Here is a 6,000-nt window from a genome sequence, read left to right on the forward strand (position 1 = left end):
GATGTATCTAACATCCTGTCTCGCGTAATATTGTAATGGATTCCAGAGAATGAAATCGCAGACAACTCAGAAGCAATCGAACTAAGTAGGCACCACAATACAATGAGACTCCGGATCCTATGACTACTTGTAGATATTTAATCGACAAATATGTTATATATACATTTAGACGAGTATCAGTGGACTCMACACATAGGTAAGCCTGACATGAATAAAATATGGGCCGTATATACCAATTATTAAAATTTAACTCTAGAAGGAGTGGCTAACAGGTCATTATCTAATTGGTAGACGTGTCAGCAGACCAAAAAGACCATATAATGCCAATTGGAGAAGCTGTCAAGAGGTAGAAGAAGAGGAGACTATAAAATATCTTCAACRTGAAGCAAGAAGGTTTCTTGACGACGTTTCGGAGGTGCAACAGCGGTACAGTACTGGAAATTGAATAACTGCGCAGATGTTAACCATGCGCCAAATCATGGAAAAGATCCGTAAAAAAGCACCGATGCACCACCTCTTCGTCGATTTCAAAGTTRCTTACAACAGCATGAAAAGGAGCTGCCTTTATGTCGCGATGTATGTATTTGGTATCCCCACAAAAGTAATCCGCTGTGTAAACTGACGTTGAGCAATACCAAAGGCTCYGTCAGAGTCGGGAAGAAYCTCTGAGAGCCGTTCGATACCAAACGAGGTTTCAGACAGGGCGACTCCCTTTCGTGCGTCTTCTGCWATCTGCTCTTGGAGAAAATAATTCGAGCTGCGGAGCTGAATAGAGAARGTACAGTCTTCTATAAGATTGTACAGATATTGGCGTATGGTAAAGAGCAMGACGAAATATCTCCTGTCATCATACACAGTCGTCACACGCGTATCTTGGACCCCACATCATTGCTGACAGTCATAAGTTCGAAGTTATGGATAATGTTCTCTATATAGGAACCAGAATTAAGACAAACAACAACGTCARCTTCGAAATCCAACGCAAATAAACTCTTGCCAGCAGGTGCTACTTTGGACTGAGTAGGCAATTGARAAGTAAAGTGAGTTATACAACAACATTGAATTAAGAGACAGCGGCTACGCTGGCTAGGTAATGTTGTCCGATTGGATGAAAACACTTCAGATCTGCGAGGCAACCTCCACGCTATTGCAAAGACCAGGTGGAGAAGAACTTGGAATCTCTAATTTGCGAAAAGATAGAACGACTGGCGCGCTGTTGTAAACTCGGCTGTAGCCGCGTAAGCAGTATCTACGCCAATAAAGAAGAATAATAACTTAATTACTATTACTTTCGTTTCTAAATATCAAAAAAGTAATTCYAAACTAGTTTTACTTTCAATATCATTACTGGTAAACCTCCATCGATTTTACGAAAAGCACTGTGTCTATTGCAAAAAAAAATGAGAATATTAATCTTCAAAAGTGACGGAAAAATTCTGATAAAACACTTGTCATAGGCGCTTGTGCAGGCTGAAGCAGTTTCTGATTATTGTCTCAAGTTATCGAAAAAAAGTTCTATCGGCTGAAAGGTATAATAAAATAAGAATTTAATTTTTGGAGAATAAAGCAAAAACATAACTTTTTAATAATCTATTTTCGGAAATGCAAACAGCGCACAAAAAGGTTAAGACACTAGCTGAGACACACAAACACACACACCTACACTCGTGCTGCAGTTGAGTGTAATAACCCTCATCATGCTTTATTAAATTGAGTCAAAATTTGATAGCGGAAGAAGTAAATTCACAGCTTCAGTGTATTGTGTATGTGTGTGTGTGTGAGTAGGTGTGTCTTTGACAGCGCATGGAAAAATGAAATAAGGATGACAGTTGCAAAATATGGTGCGGTATGACAGCACAGCCAGCTGAAGGTACGAATGACATGGATGAGCTACAGCTAACCGACGTTGAGCGTTACGCTCGCCGCACAATGTGCACCGCAAGGCTGTTCGTCCGCTGAGCGTCGAACTTAMCAAATCAATTCACTAAAGTGGTGATAGTGAMGATGAGGRATGAGGGGGGATTGTCACAAACAAGATAATGCAATTCTTTCAGATTCTTAGCACACTTTTGTGCTTCGTTCAATGTTGACGGCGCATCCCCTGAGTATTTACACGGTCGAGTGTTCATTTTGTTTTAGGGCCCAATAATGATGGAGTCATTAAAGCTGCGCCGTTTCCAAAAATATTAAAAACAAAATACAAAATAATATTAAAATGCATAATAAAAAACTGCTGATGAAAAAGTTTATGTTTTTTGCTCATCTGTTTGCGCCATTGTTTGCTTCGGTTTCATTTTCATATCTTCCATTGTGATTATTATTTTATTCTGTTTTTCCGCTCGCTGTTCGCCGGGCAAGTGCAAACTTTTTTATTACCAACACAAAACTTATAAGTGGGTTTAGTGAGTGAGTGAGTGAGTGAGTGCCAAAAGTGAGAACTGTTGAGCCTAATGGGGTCAGTTGTGCCCTTTTAATGGAACAGGTTAATAAAATTTCGCAACCTTCTCCGTTTGACAGCTGAAAATTTGAATTTATGTGTTTAAGAGCTTTGACAAGTGAAATTAATGTGCACAAAGTAAATACCTACACACACGCACCGACAATTTTTCGTACACACACACACTCCGAACACACTGCCAAATCTTCATCGAGTTGCTATTGAGTCTTGTGGAACTTGAGCACTCTTSTGCGCTCTCGAGCTGTGGCTGCGGTTCATTTATGCAAACTTTCGTGGGTGACAAAACGGTGGTGGGAGGTGAAGGGGTGTGCTGAAATCTCAAGCAACCAACCAAGAAAACCGAGAAAATGCAGGGCAAAGTTAAACAAAAACTTTATCATGCAAATTGGCAAAGCGTTGAATTGACGGCAGAAGCAGCCGAGCAGTCGAACRAAACATACATAAATGCGTTATTTGAAATACCCAACTGGAAGTTGACTTCGGTTGTTAAAAAGTGYTTTAATGACCACTCATATGGGTTAACTCCCTAGACGCAGTTATTTTTATCATATATACCTTCGAGTTTGCTGTGGCTTATTGCCAYGTTATTTAAGTAAAAATCAAACAAAARAAATAAAAAATGTTTCCCTCCTGTTGAGAGACTTTATGCTTCGTGCATTTTTTATAGCATAAAGGAGTATGGAAAGTTCTCTATCTTGAGTTTGATCGTTCAACTTGTGAGTCAGCTATATGTTAATTCGATTTGAACCATTCCTTGTGGTCTCTATGCCAAATTTCTTGAAGTTATATCATCAGATAAGAAAACTTGTCATACAAGCACTTTATTCCGATCGTTATGGCTATAAGCCACAGCCCGCCCAAAAGTCGGCCGTTACGACAAACGAGCAGCATCTTGGTGAGTAAAGGCCGAGTGCAAAATATCTGGCAGATATGCTCAAAAACTGAGGGACAAGTTAGCATGTAGACAGAGGGATATCATAGGATCGACTCAGCTCATCACGTTGMTAAATTATGTATGCGTAAAGTTAATATACCCCATACAAGGAGTAAATATAAATATACATGCAATATGGAGAGACCGTTGGACTGGTAGATTAGGAGGCACATGCTGAGGGAGCGATTATCAGGCAACATGCTTATTGTAAAAGCTGGCAAGTGGATACTGCCCTGTATACTATCGTGACATGGCTTGAAGAAGTTGTTAGGGATAAAGAATTCGCTGATGGGACCATAATAGGAAGGCTTATGACGGCAAAAGTTGCTAACAGACCCAGAGAATCTGGATTTCTAAAAGAAGACGTGTCTGAAAACTCGGAAATCCCTACACACTTTGAATTTGGAGCGTCTTCTCTGCCCATATATCGGGGATGGAGTTGTGTGTGGGAAGAAGCTGTTGGAGGTGAGGTGCAGTGAGCTTCATTACSGATGGGTCAAAGCCTGGGAGGAAGGTTGGTGGAGGAGATTACTGGCAAAAGCTCTCTATAAACAACAGCTTCAGACTTCCTGATTATTGCACTCTTTCTACAGGTCATTGGCCTATTGGCGTTTATGCTGTAAGGCTGGGAATCTTTCCAGAGGCCATCTTCAGAAGTTGTATGAAGGAAGACGAGGTGGAAACAACTCAACAGTTTCTACGTGATTTTACCAATTTTGAGATGTCAAGGCTTAAACMCTTGGAAGCCTCTGTTTTAGATTTTCAGGAAAAGGCATTTTTTTAGTTTCCGCTCTGCATTATTTCCGCGGCTGATGACGAACTCATAACATCACAACTTACAGTCAAATAGCCACCAACACACCCACACTTACACTATCATCTACAGCTGCTGCGGATAGCAGAAATTGCGATGCAAAATACTAGAAAACAAAGCTCATGAAAAATGAACGAAATTGTGTATGCAAGCGCTGTGTAAACAATTCAAACGGAAGAGCCGGCAGCAAATCATTTTCCACGCGCGCATCTGCAGCGTCTGTGACAACTAAATCAACGCTGGCCGCCAATGCCGCCAACGCGCTCGACAGCTACACAAAATCTCATTTTCTGCCTTTGCAGTTGCGGCGACATTCGAGCTGAGAAATCTAAGAAATTGGAAAGTGGACATTTGATTTCGAGAGCAACTTGTGATCCTTGGCTKGCTACCCCGGGCTGCTTGCAACAGCGGTTGCATTACATGCTAGTGTTGTTGCTGTGCGTGTTGTTGTTGCGGCCGCCAAGAGCTGACTCTGCCAACTGTCGTGCGCGTTATGTTTGACTTTTATAAAGTTTTAACGACTTCTGCGCGCTTGTGAAGCAGCGCCGAGCGACGGAGAGTTGCAAGCTTTATTTGTTTCAGCGTCCATTTTTTATTTATACTTCTTACCGGGTTTTTCGCTTTGTGATTTGAGCATGATTTTTGAGACTTCTTTTCGCTTTATTTTCTAATAAAATTTCTTTCTTCGCACATTTTTTTATTTGTCGACTCCTTCTGCACAATTTCACCGTTAACTTGTATGTGCGTGTGTGGTTGCGCCGTTCGTCATCATCTTTCGCTTTGTGGTGCGCTTTTTCTCAAACTCCTTCGCGGCGCCCACGCTTCAAAGGTCCCGTGGCTTCTCAGCCGAACGTTATCGGTCAGCGAGATTTTCTTGCCTTTGCTTCCAACAAGAGTGCGCTGCAAAGGAGGCCGCGGCGCGCGTCTCAGCGATGATGTTGCKACAAAGTTCTTAGACTGTGGATACCATTAAGATCGGCGCTCGATGGCGCTGGTGGCGGTGGCAGATTTGCGCCGCCTTTGACTGCTAACATTTCACTTAAGCGCCGTGTGCGGTGTGTGCTGTGTGGGCGGCGGCGGCTGCGTCTTGGATAAAGTTTTAATGTTCTCGTGTTTGATCAAGTTAATTTAGCAGGAAATTATAATTGTTTTAAGTTTTCATGTGATTTTTCCCCGAACGTCTGAAGTTTTGCTGATGACGGCAATAAGTCGATTCATCGTCGGAGTGATTTTTTTTCTGTTTGTCGCTCATCACAATAATGGCTGTAATGCTGGCAATTGAATAGTGGCTCACTCRCCCGCCAACCGCTCATATGAACCTAGTAGTTTTTTGAGTGGTGAACAGCAACGGTTTGGCCTTTTACTCAAGTAGACTTTTGGTTAAGGGCGAAGGAAATGACGCGGAAACTTTCAAAAYATTAAAGAGGCCATTTTCATAGTTATTTATCGTATGCGTTGTTTTTCGAGAGTCTGCGAAAGTTTTGCGTACAGCTTTTCGTAGATTTAAGTAGATAGATAAGGTAAATGTGCGCAATAATCACTTGTCATTGCTTTTAAGAAAAAAACTTCACTTCAAATTTTATAGACTTGCTACAGATGTCTACCTCAATTTCATCTGATTGAAAGCGGGTCGGGACTCCGTTAATTACTTACTCTCTAGCGCTGGACTTACGGATCTCCCTTCGGTTCGGCATATTCATGCCAAAAACCAGCACTTTCGTCCTCAGTCGTCCTTTTGATCTGTAAGATACGGCCTTCTGAAATACTTGTTTTTAGGCTCATACGCGATGGTGA

Source organism: Bactrocera latifrons, unplaced genomic scaffold (genome assembly GCF_001853355.1).
Source record: "Bactrocera latifrons isolate USDA-ARS-PBARC rearing strain unplaced genomic scaffold, ASM185335v1 scaffold_63, whole genome shotgun sequence".
Taxonomy (NCBI): Eukaryota; Metazoa; Arthropoda; class Insecta; order Diptera; family Tephritidae; genus Bactrocera; species Bactrocera latifrons.